Source organism: Lithobates pipiens, unplaced genomic scaffold (assembly GCF_037356315.1).
Source record: "Lithobates pipiens isolate NorthernLeopardFrog02 unplaced genomic scaffold, aLitPip1_a1.2 Scaffold_16, whole genome shotgun sequence".
NCBI lineage: Eukaryota > Metazoa > Chordata > Amphibia > Anura > Ranidae > Lithobates > Lithobates pipiens.
Genome location: NW_027507748.1, coordinates 212,626,658 through 212,648,046, shown reverse-complemented (window position 1 = coordinate 212,648,046; position 21,389 = coordinate 212,626,658).

Sequence of the window (21,389 nt, the reverse complement as noted above, 5' to 3'; positions counted from 1 at the left end):
TCTAGCAAACACGGGCAGGGAAGGTATATCACTTTTACTGCCCACTGGGTGAACCTTCTGACGGCCATCAAGCATGTAACCCGTGGCACCCGTGTAGATTTGGTTTTACCACCACGGATTGCATGCAGGCCTGGCTCTTCGTCTCCTCCTCCTCCTACTCCATCCTCCTCCCTCTCCTCCTCGGCTGACTCCTCCTTTTCCGCTGCTAGAGTCTCTTCCGCTGCGCAGCCCAAGCTCCCCAGAACCTATTCGACATGCCAGGTGAGACGTTGCCATGTCGTGCTGCGTCTGTTGTGCCTGGAAGCCAAGAGCCACACTGGCCCGGCACTCCTTTCAGCTTTGCGTTCAGAGGCAGATCAGTGGCTAACACCACTCAATTTGACAGTTGGTAAAGTGGTGTGTGACAACAGTGCCAATCTGCTTAGCGCATTGAAACAGGGCAAAATCACGCACGTGCCATGCATGGCACACGTCTTAAACTTGGTCGTGCAGCGATTCGTTGTCAAATACCCTGGGGTCCAGGACATCTGCGGCAGGCAAGGAAAATCTTTCAGAAGATCTTACACGGCCATGGCTCGCCTTGCTGACATTCAGCGGCGACACAATCTGCCGGTCAGACGTCTTATTTGCGATTGCCCGACGCAATGTAACTCAACCTTCTATATGCTTGATAGGCTGCTCCAGCAGAAACGTGCAGTTAACGTCTACCTCTATGATCTCTGCGGCAGAACAGGTTCTGGGGAGCTGGGTTTTTTTTCACCGCGCCAGTGGCTGCTCATGGGAGATCACCAAACTGGTCAGTCGCAGCCATGGCGCCATCAGTGACATGGTACCTTATGCCTTCTTTATGGAGCGTGCATTGCATCGTGTAATTGATCAAGCTGTGGAGGAGCAGGAGCGGGAAGATGAGGAAGTCGCAATGTTGGATGAATTCCCAGGGGGGGCTACTCTTCTGAGACAAGTTAACAACAGGAGTCTGAAGAGGAGTCAGAGGAGGATGGTGCCGGGGCGGATGAGGAGGAGCAAGAAGAGCATACTTTAAACCTTTCTGGGGTTGTTGTGCGTGGATGGGGAGAGGAGAAGATTATCCTGGATGATGAGCAGGAGCCAGGCCACCACACTGCTTCCAGTTTAGTGCAAATGGGGGCCTTCATGCTCCAGTGTTTTAATAGGGACCCCCGTATAAAAAGCATAAGGGTCAAGGACCAGTACTGGGTGGCAACGTACTTAGACCCCCGGTACAAACACAAAATAGCGGAAATGTTACCACCGTCACTGAGGGCTGTAAGAATGGAGCACTTCCAGGCCTTTCTTCGAGAAATGCTGCACTCTGCTTTTGCGTGCGCTGGCAGAGGAGCAATTCCCACTCCCAGAGAAGGAGTTGCGGGTACCAATCCAACAGCGCCTGCAAGAAGAGGACGGTTTGAAGATGTGTTGGTGACTTCTGATATGAGGTCATTCTTTCAGCCGACCCATCGACAGGTGTCATCCGGATCCAGCATCAGGGAACGCCTAGACCGTCAGGTGTCCGACTGCATTGGGTTAACGGCCGATGTGGACGCTCTGAGGAGTGATGAACCCCTGGACTACTGGGTGGGCAGGCTTGACCTCTGGCCAGAGCTTGCCCAATTTGCAATGGAACTGTTGGCTTGCCCCTCGTCCAGTGTCCTGTCCGAAAGGACGTTCAGCGCAGCAGGGGGGATCGTGACCGATAGGCGTACTCGCCTAGTTCACGACAGTGTTAACTACCTCACATTTCTAAAAATGAATGAGGCATGGATCTCGGAGGAATTCAACACATGTGACCAGTAGACCATGTATATGTCTAGAAACTATTTTTTTAATCGAGCACACAGACCTTCTTACTTCATTTGGCTCACTTCCTTGTACAAAAAAAGCACACCGTACTATATGCCCGTACCCTCCTGTTTGAAGAGGTAGAGCGGTGTCATATTTCTACTGGGGCTGCTTATTATGGGGGGCTCCCACCATCCCTGTGCTGTGCTGACATCCTCCTGGGGCTGCTTATTATGAGGGGCTCCCACCATCCCTGTGCTGTGCTGACTTCCTCCTGGGGCTGTACCTCTGCTGTGCATATTATGAGGGGCTCCCACCATCCCTGTGCTATGCTCATTATGAGGGGCTCTCACCATCCCTGTGCTATGCTCATTATAAGGGGGTCCCACCATCCCTGTGCTGTGCTGACTTCCTCCTGGGGCTGCTGCCAGGTTGCGTGCTTGGATAAGGGGGGACCCCCACACCATTTTCTTTTTACATTTTGGCACGGGAGTCCCCTTAATATCCATACCAGTCCTGAAGGGCCTGGTAATGGACTGGGGGGGTGGGGGAACCTACACCGTTTTTTTTCAATGATTTTTATGTATATTGCGGGGATCCGACATTACAGCCGCGAGCAGTTTTAAATGTAATTTTGCTGCTCTCCTTCACTACACTATGTACGGCCGCTATGTAAGCAGCCGTGCATAGTGTGGGGCGTGGACTTAGCCCCCTGAGCCATGATTGGCCAGAGGCACCCTGCCTTTGGCTAATCATGGCTCTCACAGCAGAGTGTGCTGTGATTGGCCAAAGCATGCAGATCAGGTGCATGCTTTAACCAATCCTCGGGCATCAATGCACTGCGATCCCAAACTGCATTATGGGGCGTTCAGTGCCGCTCAAATTTGCCACGAACGCCCCATAATGTTCTAAATTCGGCAAACGGGTGAACACCTGATGTTTGAGTCGAACATAAGTTTGACTCGATCCACAGGCTCATTCCTACTGCACAATTGCCCTAAACCCTAACAGAGACTCATGAGCTCACTAAAAGATCATTTTTGTGGCTTATTTAACCACTTCAGCCCCGGACCAATAAATACCTTAAGGACCAGAGGTCTTTTTCCAATTTCGCACTGCGCTGCTTTAACTGGTAATTGCGCGGTCATGCAATATTGCACCCAAACGAAATTTGCGTCCTTTTCTTCCCACAAATAGAGCTTTCTTTTGATGGTATTTGATTGCCTCTGCGATTTTTATTTTTTGCGATATAAATGGAAAAAGAGCGAAAATTTTGAAAAAAAATGATATTTTCTTCTTTTTGTTATAAGAAAAATCGAATAAACTAAATTTTAGTCATACATTGAGGGCAAAATTTATTCAGCCACATGTCTTTAGTAAAAAAAATGTCAATAAGCGTATATTTTTTGGTTTGCGCAGAAGTTATAGCGTCTACAAACTAGAGTACATTTTCTGGAATTTACACAGCTTTTAATTTATGACTGCCTATCTCATTTCTTGAGGTGCTAAAATGGCAGGGCAGTACAAACCCCCCCAAATGACCCCATTTTGGAAAGTAGACACCCCAAGGAAACTGCTGATGGGTATGTTGAGCCCATTGAATATTTATTTTTTTTGTCCTAAGGGATTGAATAATGACAAAAAAAAAAAATGTACAAAAAGTTGTCACTAAATGATATATTGCTCACACATGCCATGGTTATATGTGGAATTGCACCCCAAAATATATTCCGCTACTTCTCCCGAGTACGGGGATACCACATGTGTGGGACTTTTTGGGAGTCTAGTCGCGCACGGCATCCTGAAAACCAATCACCACCTTCAGGATTTCTAAGGGTGCAAATTTTTGATTTCACCCCTCACTACCTATCACAGTTTCGAAGGCCATAAAAAGCCAAAATAGCACAAAACCCCCCAAAATGACCCCATTTTGGAAAGTAGACACCCCAAGATATTTACTGAGAAGCATGTTGAGTCCATGGAATATTTTATATTTTGCCACAAGTTGCGGGAATATTACAAACTTTTTTTTTTTTGCACAAAGTTGTCACTAAATGATATATTGCTCACACATGCTATGGGCATATGTGAAATGACACCCCAAAATACATTCTGCTGCTTCTCCTGAGTACAGGGATACCACATGTGTGGGACTTTTTGGGAGCATAGCCGCGTACGGGACCCCGAAATCCAAGCACCGCCTTCAGGATTTCTAAGGGCATAATTTTTTTATTTTACTCCTCACTACCTATCACTACCTATCACAGTTTTGACGGCCATAAAATGCCAAGATGGCACAAAACCCCCCCAAATGACCCCATTTTGGAAAGTAGACACCCCAAGGAAACTGCTGATGGGTATGTTGAGCCCATTGAATATTTATTTTTTTTGTCCTAAGGGATTGAATAATGACTAAAAAAAAAAAAAAAAAAAATGTACAAAAAGTTGTCACTAAATGATATATTGCTCACACATGCCATGGTTATATGTGGAATTGCACCCCAAAATATATTCCGCTACTTCTCCCGAGTACGGGGATACCACATGTGTGGGACTTTTTGGGAGTCTAGTCGCGCACGGCATCCCGAAAACCAATCACCACCTTCAGGATTTCTAAGGGTGCAAATTTTTGATTTCACCCCTCACTACCTATCACAGTTTCGAAGGCCATAAAAAGCCAAAATAGCACAAAACCCCCCAAAATGACCCAATTTTGGAAAGTAGACACCCCAAGCTATTTACTGAGAGGCATGTTGAGTCCATGGAATATTTTATATTTTGCCACAAGTTGCGGGAATATTACAAACTTTTTTTTTTTTTGCACAAAGTTGTCACTAAATGATATATTGCTCACACATGCTATGGGCATATGTGAAATGACACCCCGAAATACATTCTGCTGCTTCTCCTGAGTACAGGGATACCACATGTGTGGGACTTTTTGGGAGCCTAGCCGCGTACGGGACCCCGAAATCCAAGCACCGCCTTCAGGATTTCTAAGGGCATAATTTTTTTATTTTACTCCTCACTACCTATCACTACCTATCACAGTTTTGACGGCCATAAAATGCCAAGATGGCACAAAACCCCCCCAAATGACCCCATTTTGGAAAGTAGACACCCCAAGGAAACTGCTGATGGGTATGTTGAGCCCATTGAATATTTATTTTTTTTGTCCTAAGGGATTGAATAATGACTAAAAAAAAAAATGTACAAAAAGTTGTCACTAAATGATATATTGCTCACACATGCCATGGTTATATGTGGAATTGCACCCCAAAATATATTCCGCTACTTCTCCCGAGTACGGGGATACCACATGTGTGGGACTTTTTGGGAGTCTAGTCGCGCACGGCATCCTGAAAACCAATCACCACCTTCAGGATTTCTAAGGGTGCAAATTTTTGATTTCACCCCTCACTACCTATCACAGTTTCGAAGGCCATAAAAAGCCAAAATAGCACAAAACCCCCCAAAATGACCCAATTTTGGAAAGTAGACACCCCAAGCTATTTACTGAGAGGCATGTTGAGTCCATGGAATATTTTATATTTTGCCACAAGTTGCGGGAATATTACAAACTTTTTTTTTTTTGCACAAAGTTGTCACTAAATGATATATTGCTCACACATGCTATGGGCATATGTGAAATGACACCCCGAAATACATTCTGCTGCTTCTCCTGAGTACAGGGATACCACATGTGTGGGACTTTTTGGGAGCCTAGCCGCGTACGGGACCCCGAAATCCAAGCACCGCCTTCAGGATTTCTAAGGGCATAATTTTTTTATTTTACTCCTCACTACCTATCACTACCTATCACAGTTTTGACGGCCATAAAATGCCAAGATGGCACAAAACCCCCCCAAATGACCCCATTTTGGAAAGTAGACACCCCAAGGAAACTGCTGATGGGTATGTTGAGCCCATTGAATATTTATTTTTTTTGTCCTAAGGGATTGAATAATGACAAAAAAAAAAAAAAAATGTACAAAAAGTTGTCACTAAATGATATATTGCTCACACATGCCATGGTTATATGTGGAATTGCACCCCAAAATATATTCCGCTACTTCTCCCGAGTACGGGGATACCACATGTGTGGGACTTTTTGGGAGTCTAGTCGCGCACGGCATCCCGAAAACCAATCACCACCTTCAGGATTTCTAAGGGTGCAAAGGCCATAAAATGCCAAAATAGCACAAAACCCCCCCAAATTACCCCATTTTGGAAAGTAGACACCCCAAGCTATTTACTGAGAGTCATGTTGTCTGAACGAAAAAAAAGAGATTGATCGGTGGGTATGCCCACCATTAGATACCTCCCTTCATCCACCCACTTCTAATGATGGACATACATGCACCATTTATATATGCCGAAGCATGGGGGCATCCTCCCGCAAAAAAGTTATGCCGCGTACATACGTTCAAACTTTTCCATGGGCAAGCCCCCGTCGGAATTTTGACCGTATGTACGCGGCATTAGGAGCAAAATCGCTCCTCCACCCCTTATGCCCCCATGCTTCGGCATATATGCTCTTTTTTAACTGTGGTGGTGAAATCACCGCCTACAGCACTGGAGTCACGGCTTTATGTATCGTGGGAGCAAACGCTGTTGCTGTCAAGATAAATAAATCCGCGCTGCAGCCGAATGGCGTACCTGCTAAGCAAATTATGGTTAACGTTAAAACAAAGTAACATCCCAGTAAAACCTTACCATACCATACCTGCAAAGCAATTGCCAAAAAAAACAGTAAAAAATAAAACATTTTTTAACACAACCTGTGCCTAAAATATATATATGCCGAAGCATGGGGGCATCCTCCCGCAAAAAAGTTATGCTGCGTACATACGTTCAAACTTTTCCACGGGCAAGCCCTCCGTCGGAATTTTGACCGTATGTACGCGGCATTAGGAGCAAAATCACTCCTCCACCCCTTATGCCCCCATGCTTCGGCATATATGCTCTTTTTTAACTGTGGTGGTGAAATCACCTCCTACAGCACTGGAGTCGCGGCTTTATGTATCGTGGGAGCAAACGCTGTTGCTGTCAAGATAAATAAATCCACGCTGCAGCTGAATGGCGTACCTGAAAACATGAAAAATGGTTAACAATAACACAGTAAACAGTAAAGTATAAAAAATTTGAGAGAAGAGAGAGAGAGAGAGAGAGAGAGAACAATAAAACGACAACTATTTTTGTTTTTTATATTTTATATATTTTTTTTTTTTTTTATTTTACTTTTTTTTTTTTTTTTATACACTTTTTTTTGAACTGTAAACTGTAACTGTAACGGTTCGGGTCTCTCAAAATGCGATGGCATCTTGGGAGACCCTGTGTAAGTGTGCCTAGCCTGTGAAATGCTGTACCCTACGCTAATACTTCACTAGTTCATGGTAGCGTTCAAAACACTCACCCTGACAAAGACCAGGATTGCCAGGACAGCGTGGACAATAAGAACAGGTGTCACGCCTATATCCGCGCTTGCTACAGACACGACATCTTTTTTGGGGGGCTCGTTGGGTAGGGGTACTCGGGAGGACATAAGAATAATGCCTCTCATGCAGCCGGCTTACTGCATTTGGTTGGGAATGGTGAGGTACAGAACCGTCTGGAAACAGAAGCTCTGTGACAACCTCTCTTTGGAAGAAAAGAAAGGTTAATGTTCCGCCTGAAGTTTTGTATAGCACAAAAGCATTCAGCAAAGCCAATTGAAATAAGTAAGCAGACACTTTTTTGTACCAGCGTCTGGTCTTACGGGAAGTTAGATACGGCGCCAACATCTGGTCATTGAGGTCCACCCCTCCCATATTTTTGTTATATTCGTGGACACAGAGGGGTTTCTCCACAATACCAGTCGCCGTAGAAATTTGGACCGTCGTGTCTGCATGAAGGGAGGTAAGAACGAAAACTTATTATGCCTCCACTTCATAGCGAGCAAATTATTACACCGATAGCAGGCTCTCTCCCCCAGCCTAAGACGGGAATCTACAAGCCGCTGGGGAAAGCCCCGGCGATTAGGTCGCACGGTGCCACATGCTCCAATCTGATTATCAAATAAATGACTAAACAGTGGCACGCTGGTGTAATAGTTGTCCACGTACAAGTGGTACCCCTTTCCGAATAAGGGTGACACCAATTTCCACACTATCTTGCCAGCGCTTCCTATGTAATCAGGGCAGTTCTCCGGCTCTACGTAACTATCTTTACCCTCATAAACCATAAAGCTCCATGCATAGCCTATGGCCCTGTCACAGCACTTATAGAGCTTGACCCCGTATCTGGTACGCTTGTTGGGAATGTACTGTTTGAATGACAAGCGACCAGTAAACTTAACCAGGGACTCATCAACGCAGACAACTTTTTGGGGAGTAAACAAGTCTGCAAAACGTTGGTTGAAGTGGTTTATGAGGGGCCGAATTTTGTAGAGCCGATCGTATTCAGGGTCTCCACGTGGACGACAAAGTTCATTGTCACTGAAGTGCAAGAACCGCAAGATCTGCTCGTATCGTTTCCTGGACATGGAGTTAGAGAACACGGGCATGTGGTCAGCCGGATGCGTGGACCAATAAGCCCGCATCCGCATAAATTTATGTGTGCCCATGTTGAGGGAAAGGCCCAAAAACGTCTTAAATTCGGAAACCGTAACTGGTTTCCAATCTCTGGCAAGAGACGGCAACTGGGGATTAGCGGCGATGCGTTGACCAGCATATAAATTGGTTTGGTCCACAATAGATCTATAGAGATCTTCCGTGAGATACAGAGAATAAAAATCGAGTGGCGTAAAATCATCTGTATCCACCTGAATACCGGGTTGGGCAGTGAATGGGGGAAGTACGGGTTCTGCAGAAGTGGTGGGCACCCAATTGGGATAGGCGAATTCTGCAGGAAGGGCACTATGGGTACGACGGGCCTGTCTTTGTCTTCTTCTTGGTGGCAGCGGGACACTACTTGTGCTTGCCACCTCGCCAGCTTGAACTGCACTTATGGGACTCGCCACGTCACCACGTGTTACTGCAGTGCTGGATGTACGTCCAGGGTGTACTAGGCCGCTGGTGCTTGCCAGTTCACCAAAAGGATGAGCGGCGCTAGTACTGGCTCTATACTCCATACGAGGGACTTGCGGTTCCTGCACCTCAACAACATCAGAAAATCGGGGTCGGGTACGCCTGACAATAGCAGGGACCTCTTCTTCGTCGAGCTATCTGACATGGAGGCGCTGTCCTCTACAGGTTCGTATTCTGAGCCTGAATCTGACAGATCAGTGTCTTCCTCTTCACTATCTGTCATGCTCAGAAACGTGTAGGCCTCTTCACTAGTGTACCTTCGCTTTGCCATTTTGGGCTCTAAATTTAGGGGTACAGTAGTGAGACTCACAGGTAAAAAAGCACCTAGCCTGTCAGCGACTGTATAAAACGCTACAAAAAAAAACTGTTAGCGATCGCAGGGATCAGGCCTGACTCTGCGAACGCTGCAGTTATGTGTGTTGTGTTTTGTAAGTGACAGTGATCGATCGATACTGCACTTGGGTGGGCTGGGCTGGGCTGGGCAGAGGGGCAAAACGCAGGTGCTAGCAGGTATCTGGATTGATCCTGCTAACAATGCGTTTTTTTAGAACCCTAGATTGCTGGGCACGCTAGTATAGATCTGATCAGATCAGATATTGATCTGTTCGGATACTATACCACTAAGGGAGGTGTATGCTTTGCGCATGGGTGTTAGCGGTGCTGGCACTAACCTAGCACTGCCTGGGGCGACGCAGACCCTTTCTGACCCTAAAACCAAATTTATATCACCCGCCGGGTGATCAGGGGGTTAAACCTTTATTAGGTAATAAATGGCGGGTGCCCTGATGCTATAAAAAGCGAACTACCTAACCAGCGTCACCCGTAACACTTATACGGTGATCACTGGTGAAAGGGTTAACTAAGGGCAATCAGGGGTTAAAACCTTTATTGGGTATTTATATGGGGGTACCTGAAGCTTTATAAAAACCTGACGGGGAACCTAAATAACTAAATAACTAACTGGCTAACCAGCGTCACCAGTGACACTTATGCAGCGATCGCTGGTGAAAGGGTTAACTCTAGGGGCAATCAAAGGGTTAAAACCTTTATTAGGTTATATATCGGGGTACCTAACGGTATAAAAACCTGGGCGTTGAACCTAAAAAAAAACTAGCTTCCTAGCGGGACCAGTGACACTATTGCAGCGATCAGAAAAACGATCGCTTAGTGACACTGGTAAAAGAGGGTGAAAGGGTTAACTGGGAGGGCAATCAAGGGGTTAAACCTTTATTAGGGGGGGTAGGGGGCTACCCTGGACCTAAAGGGGCCTAACACTAGCTGCCCTGACACTTTTTACAGTCACAACTGACACTAAATGTAGTGATCAATAAATAAATGAACACTGCATTAGTGACACTGTGACTGGGGGGGGGGCGGGGGGCCGATCGGGGGGGTGATCGGGGGGTGACTGGGGTGAAATGTGTGCCTGTGTGTACCTATGTGTCAGTGGACTGTTGGTGCACTTACTTGGACGTCTTCACTCCTCGCTGTCCGGTTCAAAAAGACCGCCACGAGGAGTGTGACATCACTTCCTCCTCCTGTGTTTACATTTTCACAGGGGAGGAAGTTCGTCACTGGCCAGGAGCGATCGAGAGGGGATGGGCGGAAACCAACGGCCATCCCCTCATCGCCGATCGCTCCGGCACCGAAAGGGACCGCCGTATCTAGCGGGAGGGGGTCCGATCGGACCCCCCACCCGCTAGAAGGCATTCACGTACATTTACGTGATTGTGCCTGCCTGTGCCATTGTGTTGACGTACATTGGCAATACGGCGGTCCTGAAGTGGTTAAAGTGATATTAATGGTTCATCTTTTTTTTATAAAAATAAAAGTAACAAACATATCATCTTACTTGCTCCATGCAATGCTTTTGCACAGAGCAGCCCTGATCCTCTTCTTCTCAGGTTTCCCGCCCCTGCCGGCGCTCCTGACTCCTCCCCCTTAACCAGTGCCCCCAATTGCAGTGCTCTTACTATGAGTGCACTAGTGCGTGCTTGCTCATGAGTCCTGCTCTATGCATCCATGTGACACATAGAGCTGCCCAGCTCCTGCACTCTCCTCATTGGCTCACTGGCTGTGATTGACATCAGTCGGATCCAATGGCTTCCGTCTCAGCCCACGAAGATAAGGAGTCCCAGGACAGCCATGGCTCTTGTGCACATCTCTGGATTGAGAGGGGGCTCAGGTGAGTATTGAGGGGGAAGGGAGCAGCACACAGAAGGTTTTTTTTAAAAAAAATTCAGCCTTTGCAACCACTTTAAACAGTTTTCCTTTAGATAAGGGAAAGAAAACTGTTATATTATAGTTCGAAATACTCTGTAATTTGCAGTACCAGTCATTTAAAATAAATGTTACTATAACTACATATGTTAGAAAATACTCAAAAGAATAAAAATAAATTGATACAGTGCACTCTATAATAACTTAACCACTTGCTGCCTGCCCACAGTACATTTACTGTGGACAGTGGGCAGCTCCAGGCTAAGCGACGTACTGATACATTGCTCAGCACATGCGAACTGGCGTGTCCCATGGGGAGTGTAGCGGCGAAATTCCAAAACAATGGACACAGAAGATCGCAGTGCTTGGTACCCAGCTGCTGTGAGTGACCAGGGTATCATGTAATCGTTATGACCAATCAAAGCGATCAAATGATTACATATAAGCAAAACTGTAATGAATGAATGCTATTCATGACAGCTTGCTTACTATTGTGATGTTGTGATTTACCCCCAGCTATCACATGGTACCTGGGAAAATCACAGCATCCTGTAATATGTGATTAGCTGTAGCCAATCAAAGGATCACAATAGTAAGCAATCTGTTATGAATGAAAGCCATTCATGACATTTAAAACTATTGTTTCTAACATTGATCATCACTGTTATAAGCAATAACAGTGTGAAAAAAAGCCCTGATCACCCCTGATAATTTTTTTACATACTGTCACTAGTCTAGTCAGTAACCCTGATTACTGCCACACCAGTCATATGATGATGCGATACTGCACTGTTGACATGTAAATATATTGAGAAAAAAAAGATGTTTTCTTCAAAAAGTAGTGACAAAAAAATTACATTTTAAAAATGTCACTATGCCACTTACTAAATGCCCTGGACTGTCTACTTTCCAAAAAGTGGTAATTCGGGTGGTATTTGTACTGTCGTGGCATTTTAGGGCTTTGAGAAATAAGAAAGGCTGTCAGTACATCAGGATTGTCAATATTAAAAAAACAACTGAAAACTACTTACAAGAAAAGTAAGCACATAAAACATTTAAAACACTTACTCTTCTGGAGTTTTGTAAGTAGTTTTCAGTTGTTTTTTAATTCAACATTTGATGTTATCACATAATTAGAGTCTCATTTTCTCTGGCTAAGTTTTAACATGGAATAGGAAGGAGGACCAAGTGGAGTCTCAAATCGAAATACCGATTCCTATGCTATAATATCCATGAAGCATGATCCACGCAGTTTCATGCCTTGTTAGACCACTTTTAATTTGTTAACAAGGCTTTGGTTTTACAGGTGGTGGGCACACTGGCTACACATCATTGGGTCTAAAGGAAATGCTCGACACAATTTCTTTTAATTGAATATACTGTATATCTTTAAGGATATTCAATATATGTGGACTTTATTATCGTTCTTACTGGTCTTCACAGTTTTGGTGAGCATAACATTTTGCACGTAAGGAGAAGCACCTGACTGAGATTAATTGGTTTATATTTGTTTGCACAATTTTTGGATATTCATACAAAGTGCAACAATATTAACTACATCAGGATTGATCCATTTTAAAGTATACAGTGTATCCGGAAATTATTTACAGCGCTTCACATTTTCCACATTTTGTTATGTTACAGCCTTATTCCAAAATGGATTCAATTTATTTGATTTGATTGTATCAAGTCACAGATCCGGGGAAGGGTACAGAACAATTTCTGCAGCATTGAAGGTCTCAATGAGCACAGTGGCCTCCATCATCCATAAATGGAAGAAGTTTGGAATCACCTGGACTCTTCTTAGAGCGGGCCGCCCAGCCAAACTGAGCGATCGGGGGAGAAGGACCTTATTCAGAGAGGTTACCAAGAATCTAATGGTCACTCTGACAGAGCTCCAGAGTTTCTCTGTGGAGAGAGAATAACCTTCCATAAGCACAACCATCTTTGCAACACTCCACCAGCCAGGCCTGTATGGTAGAGTGGCCAGACGGAAGACACTCCTCAGTAAAAGGAATATGACAGCTCACCTGGAGTTTGCCAATAGGCACCTGAAAGACTCTCAGACCAAGAGAAAAAAAAATTCTCTGGTCTGATGAAACAAAGATTGAACTCTTTGGCCTGAATGGCAAGTATCATGTCTGGAGGAAACCAGGCGACACTCATCACCTGGCCAATAGCATCCCTACAGTGAAGCATAGTGGTGGCAACATCATGCCGTGGGGATGTTTGTCAGTGGCAGGAACTAGGAGACTAGTCCGCATCGAGGAAAAGATGAATGCAGCAATGTGCAGAGACATCGCGATCACGGGATATGGCTGCCCAGTCCCTGCGCTCCGTGCCACCGGACAGTATATCCCCGGCTGACAGAGCACTACTCATGCTCAGACACAATCTATCAGGCCCCCGGGAAGGTGGACACTGCCAGGCACCCGCAGGTATGTACCTCTCGCTAAAGCGAAACCAATTAAACAATCTAAAGCTTCCCCTGCAGTGGGAAAAGGCAAGATGGCACCCGAAACTTTTGAGCCTGATGACACCACAAAGCTCTCTGCAGTGGGCCCAGCTTCCCCTTTGGACAGCCTGCAGCAATTCCCCACAGACCTGGTAAGCCCTGATCTGCATGACTCGGATGCAATGTTGTTCAAATTCCACTCCATAGTGAGAGATGAAATCTCCATAGCCTCGCACAAGCTTTCCTCTGATCTCGTGCGAGGCCTTAAAGAGCTAGGCCACCGCATAAATCAGCTTGAGCAATGGATGGATTTAACTACCACACTGCTAGAGGGCCATGAGGATGAGGTTGACAAACTTAATGCTGAGCTTGAAAGCTTATGTGACAAGCTTGAGGATTCGGAAAATAGAGCCTGCAGGGATAATCTTAGAATCTGTGGGATTCCGGAGGTCATAACCAACTTGCAAGGCACTGCCACTGTTTTCTTCCAGGAGTTGGCACCTGAGATTCCATTGGAACACCTGGAATTTGACCGCATTCATAGATCCCTTGCACCCAGGCCTGGTACAAGGATTTCTGACACCCTAGACAAAACCTAATTTTGCTGCCCCATTGTCCCCATCCCCGACTCCACCCCCTTTTTCCTGCCCATGTACACTGTGGAAAATAGTGGGGTGGAGATTATACAGACCAACTTGATTACTACACTGACCTACCTGACCACTGCACTAACCTACCTGATCACTACAATGACCTATCTGACCACATACACTGACCTACCTGACCACTGCATTAACCTACCTGACCACTACACTGACCTACCTGACCACATACACTGACCTACCTGACCACTGCATTAACCTACCTGACCCCTACACTGACCTACCTGACCACTACATGGACCTACCTGATTACTCCATTAGCCTACCTGACCACTACATTGACCTACCTGACCAATACACAGACCTAACTGACCACTGCATTAACCTACCTGACCCCTACACTGACCTACCTGACCACTACACGGACCTACCTGACCACTTCACTAACCTACCTAACCACTACATTGACTTACCTGACCAATACACTGACCTATCTGAACCAATACACTGACATGCCTGACCACTGCACTGACCTACCTGACCACTGCACTGACCTACCTGACCAATACACTGACCTACCTGACCAATACACTGACCTATCTGACCAGTACACTGACCTATCTGACCAATACACTGACCTGCCTGACCAAAACAATGACCTACCTTACCAATACACTGACCTACCTGATTTCTAATAACTCTGGCTGGAAAGCCCTGTACATCTCCAGCCCTTAGTACAGCCCTACACCGCTCACAGAACACCCCCCCCCCCTTCCCCAGTACAATGTATATCGGTGGATCCTCCTCACCTCTCCATGGCCTCCAAGCTCCATTTTGAGGTCCTGCCACCCAGCCGCCCCTCGGTATCCTCTGCCGGTTCAGCAACAACCACTGTTTCTCTGCACTCTCACGCAACAGGCCAGAGGATTCCCAAGGCAGGGGGAGGGGCAATAGGCTGCTGCGAAGGAGTGCACCTCACCGGAGGGGGGGCAAATGAGCACAGCACAATCAGGCCAGCGCAGAGAGTCTGGTGAGTGGTGCTGGCCCAAGGAGCAGCCCAGCTGCCTTGGGCAGTAGTGTCATGTACCAGGATCGTGAGCCTGATGTGTAGAGGAGAGCCCCTCTTGCCGCACCAGCTTGTGGGACCCTGAGGTTGAGACAGAAGCCACAGAAGCACGGTGACACGGGAGTGTCTAGGATCAGCCCAGTATTTGGTATGGCTGGAAGTTCATGGCCGGTGATGCAACAGGCAGACCAGCAGGGCTGGGTAGACCAGAGCTGTGGCAGGCTGGATCACAAAGACAGGAATTGGTGCGATTTGCAGTGCAGAACTGCAGCCGGCAGAGAGGCAGATGCAGAGTCAGGCAGGCTGGGGTCGGTAGCGTTCTGGTGGATCAGGCAGAGCAGCAGGCAGAAGAGAATTCCAAAACAAGCCGAAGTCAGGGTATCAAGTGAAAGCAAGCCGGATTCAAGATCAGGGGTCAGCATGGGTAGCAGGTTTCAGACACACAGAAGCTGCAGACCAAAAAAGCAAAGAGTCTTTGGTGCACTCACTTTAAATAGCCCCTTTGGTGCCAATGTTGGTGACAGGCGCACGTGTGCAGACGTGCCGTGAATGCACGTGTCTGCTGTGCAATTCCTGCTGCATGGCTATGCCTTTCCTGACAGACGGGCCCCACAAATACATGCAACCCCGGCCCAGTCCACCCCTGCCAGCGCCCCCCCCAACTGAAGTGAAGCCGGTGCCTACCTCGCCTATGGGTATCTCCAGTAGACATGGGCGCCGTCAATAAATTTGTTTCGTTCTGTTCCGTTTCGATTCGTAATAAAATTAATTCGTACTTCGTATTTCGTGTCCGAAATTCCGTTCTGTTTCGTACGAAATACGAATTGTCGTTAACGTGTACGAACGTTCTTTACGATGAATTTAAAGGCAAAAACATTGCTCATTATGCTTATTATGACTTGCAGAAGACTTCTGTGATAGAAGTCAATGTAAATTGCCTGAAGACATCAGTGAAGGACTTTCATCCTCTCTGGGCAGGCTGCCAAGAAAAGAACAAAATGATACAATGTTTCTTCTTCAATGGGATGAACTCCATGTGTAGAAGTTCTCAGTTTAACCATTTAAAGACTAAATCTTTTCTGACACTTGTTGCTTACAAGTAAAAATCCAGTAGGTCTTTCAAACGCAAGTTAGCCTTTTTTTTTTCGGTCGACCTCTAGGGAGCAGTGACATCAGCAGCGTGACATACAGCAATGACACCTGCACCGTGATAGAGTGATCTGACAACAGCACCGTGATAGAGAGCACTGACATCAGCAGCGTGACATACAGCAATGACACCAGCACCGTGATAAAGGGCTAACTTGCGTTTGAAAGACCTCTGCGCAAATACCGCGTCACATAAAATATTGCAACAACCGCTATTTTATTCCCTAGGGTCTCTGCTAAAAAAATATATATAATTTTTGGCGCTTCTGGATTTTTACTTGTAAGCAACAAGTGTCAGAAAAGATTTAGTCTTTAAATGGTTAAACTGAAAACTTCTACACACAGAGTTCAGCCCATTGAAGAAGAAACATTGTATCATTTTGTTCTTTTCTTGGCAGCCTGCCCAGAGAGGAGGAAAATGCTTCACTGATGTCTTCAGGCAATTTACATTGACTTCTATCACAGAAGTCTTCTGCAAGTCATAATAAGCATAATGACTGAGATCCGGAATTCGTAAACAAAAGTTCGTATTCCGTACAGAATTCGGATGCACGGCAATTCGTATTTCGGATCCTCCCGAACGTACGAATTTTGAGAAATTCGTACGAATTTGAGATTCGTACGAAACGAAGTGCACATGTCTAATCTCCAGCCCTGCTTGCACCTAAACCTACAGAATGTCATTATAAAGTTCTACTTTTACCTCACTAAAGAGAGGCTCTTACAAGAAGTGAGGGAACGTCCGGATCTCTCCTTTCAAAACCATTCTGTCTAGCTGTTTGTTGATCTATCCCCAGTCACGATCGCAAAAAGAAGGAACTTGAAATCATATCTCTACGTCCTGCAAACCCATGGTATTAAATACAGGTGGGGGTTCCCCTTTGAGCTTTTTTTTCCCCACAGAAGTCGCCAAGTCCAAGCATCCTCCTTGCCCGATTTGAGACACCATTTTCAGGACTTACAACTGAATCTTCCTCCATCCCAAGATGACCCTCCTCGTCCTCCCACCCACGGTTGATACAGCCTCCCCACAAACCATCACAGGCATCCCAACAAGGCTTCCAGGCCCTCCATGCTCTTCCAGCTCAACGATTCCAGGATGTCTCCAGTGGCTGAGGAACTGAACTACCCTAAACTCCAGGTTTTCACTTCAACATGGGCATGAGTTATTTCTCAGGCTTTTTGCCCATTATAGCCTACTTTGGCTATGTTTTCTGAGGTTGATTCCATCCTCCTGCAGTCACCTAGAGCTGCATTGCTGGTATCAAACTTTTCTTTAGATTATTTTTTTTCACTATTTTAATGAACATATGATTGCTGTTTCACATTTAAATGTGATTGGCACTATCAAGTGGGGGTTTGCCTCCCCGGGTCACGCAATTTGATAGATGGTGACCCGTGGGAGGGTTGACCACAGTTGAGTTGGCTGATGTCTCAGATTCATTCTTGGACAACTGTTACTTATTCAGGTTAAAGATACACTCCGTGCCCATATTGGGCTTTGGACTGTGACCTTATTCCTTGTGGCCAACAGGGATGTTCTCTGACCTACAAGTTACTGCACCATCTCACCGGTTGATACAGTTTACCACAACAGTTACTTAATAGGTAGTTGATACCAGCACCTGAGTTGCTCACTTCTAGGCTAAGTTGCCTCTTCCGGGCCTTCCCTGGCCTCACCCAGGGGGCCTGGAATGGGTTTAACCCAATCTTTCACTTGAGCCTGAAATTCCTGTTTCTTTAATAGTTTGTGTCTAATATATTACATTTTATTAAGTGCTATTTTTTTTGCATTTTTTTTATGGTTTAAATGTTTCAGTAAGCCGAAAACGGTCCGGTGGATCACTGCGCCCCCACAGTGTTGACACTTGCTTAGGACTATGGTCCTAGCCAACCACTGACCTTTTGGTGGGTCCCCGGACCCACGTTTGGTTGAACTATTGCTTTATTCATATTTTTTCTCTGAGATTTCCTCTGCCTTATTGTGCGTCTCTTTCTTTTTCTCTTTTACAACCTCCCTCTTCTTTCCCTACAATCTACCCTTCTTTGAGTCTATGGGGGTTGCATCCGGAGACATTGATACACCCTTAATCACTTTTCCACCATGGCACTACACTGGTTGTTATTAACCACTCACGACCAGCCGCCGCAGTTGTACTGCGGCAGAATTGCACAGCTGGGCAAAACAACGTTATTTTATGTTGCTTCACCCTGTGGCCACTAGATGCGAGTGCCCAGGGATCACAATCACCGCCGGGCTCCCACGATCACTGCTGACACACAGATAACTGGGATCTGTGTGTGTAAACACACAGTTTCTAGTTCTCTGAGGAGAGAACAGACATCTCCCCTGCACAGTCCCCTCCCCCCTTCGGTTAGAACACACACTAAGGAACACAGACATTAACCCCTTGATCGCTTCCCAGTGTTAACCCCTTCACTGCCAGTAAAATTTTTACAGTAATCAATGCATTTTTATAGCATTGATTGCTGTATTAATGCCAATGGTCCCAAAAATGTGTCAAAATTGTCCGATGTGTCCACCATAATGTCGCAGTCCCGATAAAATTGCAGATCGCCGCCATTACTAGTAAAAAAAAATAATAATAATAAAAATGCCACAAAACTATCCCCTATTTTGTAGACACTATAACTTTTGCACAAACCAATCAATATGTGCTTATTGGGATTTTTTTTACCAAAAATATGTAGAAGAATACATATCGACCTAAATTGAGGAAAAAAATTGTTTTTTATATATTTTTGGGGGGATAGTTAATATAGCAAAAAGTGAAAAATAATTGTCGCTCTTTTTCCCCCAGAAAGCTCTATTTGTGGGAAATAAAAGGACATTGATTTTGTTTGGGTGCAATGTCTCACTACCGCGCAATTGTCAGTTAAAGCTACACAGTGCCGAATCACAAAAAATGCTCTGGTCAGAAAGGGGGCAAAATCTTCTGGGGCTGAAGTGGTTAAATGTTCAAGGTATGAACTCATCACAAAAAAGGGTGAAACTATTTGGGTACCTTAACCACTTCAGGACCGCCGTATTGCCAATGTACGTCAGCACAATGGCACAGGCAGGCACAATCACGTACATCTACGTGATTGCCTTCCAGCGGGTGGGGGGTCCGATCGGACCCCCTCCCGCTGGTTACGGCGGTCCGATTCGGTCCAGGAGCGCTCCGTGATGAGGGGATGGCCGTTGGTTTTCGGCCACCCCCTCTGGATCGCTCCTGGCCAATGAGAAGCTTCCTCCCCTGTGTATTGTTTACACAGGAAGGAGGAAGTGATGTCATTCTCCTCGGGGCGGTCTTTTTGACCGGACTACGAGGAGAAGAGTAAAAGTAAGTGTGCACCAACACTACACTGACATGTAGGTACACACAGGCACACAAACCCCCCCCCGATCCCCCCCCCCCGATCGCCCCCCCTCCCCCCCCAGTCACAGTGTCACTGATTGCATTGATCATTTCTTTACTGATCAATGCATTCAGTGTCAGTTGTGACAGTAAAAACTGTCAGGACAGTTAGTGTTAGGTCCAGGGTAGCCCCCTATCACCCCCCAATAAAGATTTAACCCCCTGATTGCCCCTAGAGTTAACCCTTTCACCCCCTTTTGCCAGTGTCACTAAGCGATCATTTTTCTGATCGCTGCATGTGTCGCTAGGTAGCTAGTTATTTTTTTAGGTTCACCGCCAGGTTTTTATATCGCTAGGTACCCCGATATACTACCCAATAATGGGTTTAACCCCCTGATTGCCGCTAGTTAACCCTTTCACCCCCTTTTGCCAGTGTCACTAAGCGATCGTTTTTCTGATCGCTGCATTAGTGTCGCTACAGTCGCTAGGTAGCTAGTTATTTTTTTAGGTTCACCGCCAGATTTTTATAGCGCTAGGTACCCCGATATACTACCCAATAATGGTTTTAACCCCCTGATTTCCGCTAGTTAACCCTTTCACCCCCTTTTGCCAGTGTCACTAAGCGATAATTTTTCTGAACGCTGCATCAGTGTCGCTAGTGTCGCTAGGTAGCTAGTTATTTTTTTAGGTTCACCGCCAGGTTTTTATAGCGCTAGGTACCCCGATATACTACCCAATAATGGTTTTAACCCCCTGATTGCTGCTAGTTAACCCTTTCACCCCCTTTCACCAGCGATCACAGTATAAGTGTCACTGGTGACGCTGGTTAGCCAGTTAGTTATTTAGGTTCCCCGTCAGGTTTTTATATAGCGCCAGGGACCCCCATATACTACCTAATAAAAATTTGAACCCCCTGATTGCTCCTAGTTAACCCTTTCACCACTGATCACCGTATAAGTGTTACGGGTGACTCTGGTTAGTTTGTTTTTTATAGCATCAGGGCACCCACCATTTATTACCCAATAAAGGTTTAACCCCCTGATCACCCGGCGGGTGATATCAATTAGGTTTTAGGGTCAGGGTCTGCGTCGCCCCAGGCAGCGCTAGGTTAAAGCCAGTACCGCTAACACCCACACGCAAAGCATACACCTCCCGTAGTGCTATAGAATCTGAACAGATCAATATCTGATCTGATCAGATCTATACTAGCGTCCCCAGCAGTTTAGGGTTCCAAAAAAACGCATTGTTAGCGGGATCAGCCCAAATACCTGCTGGCACCTGCGTTTTGCCCCTCTGCCCAGCCCACCCAAGTGCAGTATCGATCGATCACTGTCACTTACAAAACACTAAACACATAACTGCAGCGATCGCAGAGTCAGGCCTGATCCCTGCCATCGCTAACAGGTTTTTTGGTAGCATTTTATATTCAAATCCGGAAGGCAGTGCTTGGTTTTCGGGGTCCCGTACGTGGCTAGGCTCCCAAAAAGTCCCCCACATGTGGTATCCCCGTACTCGGGAGAAGCAGCAGAATTTATTTTGGGGTGTAATTTGACTTCTGCCCATAGCATGTGTGAGCAATATATCATTTAGTGACAACTTTGTGCAAAAAAAAAAAAGTTTGTAATATTCCCGCAACTTTTGGCAAAATATAAAATATTCCATGGACTCAAC